Consider the following 240-nt stretch of genomic DNA (forward strand, 5'->3'; position numbering starts at 1 on the left):
ATGAACCGTGAACTTCCAGATGTTCAAGCTGGCTTTAGAAAAGGCAGAGGAACCAGAGATCAAATTTCCAACATCTGCTGGATCATCGAAAAAGCAAGAGAGTTCCAGAAAAACATCTATTTCTGCTTTATTGACTATGCCAAGCCTTTGACTGTATGGATCACAATAAACTGTGGAAAATTCTGAAAGAGATGGGAATACCAGACCACCTGACCTGCCTCTTGAGAAACCTATATGTAG

General features: G+C 40.8%; 1 protein-coding gene across 2 annotated transcripts in view; it reads right to left on the reverse strand.

Annotated features, from left to right (window-relative positions):
• Window positions 1-240, reverse strand: part of MYRIP (myosin VIIA and Rab interacting protein) — a 226,972-nt gene that overhangs the window by 159,133 nt on the left and 67,599 nt on the right. The gene's annotated exons all lie outside the window — the stretch shown is intronic.

The sequence above is a fragment of the Bison bison genome, unplaced genomic scaffold, assembly GCF_000754665.1.
Source record: "Bison bison bison isolate TAMUID 2011002044 unplaced genomic scaffold, Bison_UMD1.0 scf7180017864043, whole genome shotgun sequence".
In the NCBI taxonomy this organism is placed as follows: Eukaryota; Metazoa; Chordata; class Mammalia; order Artiodactyla; family Bovidae; genus Bison; species Bison bison.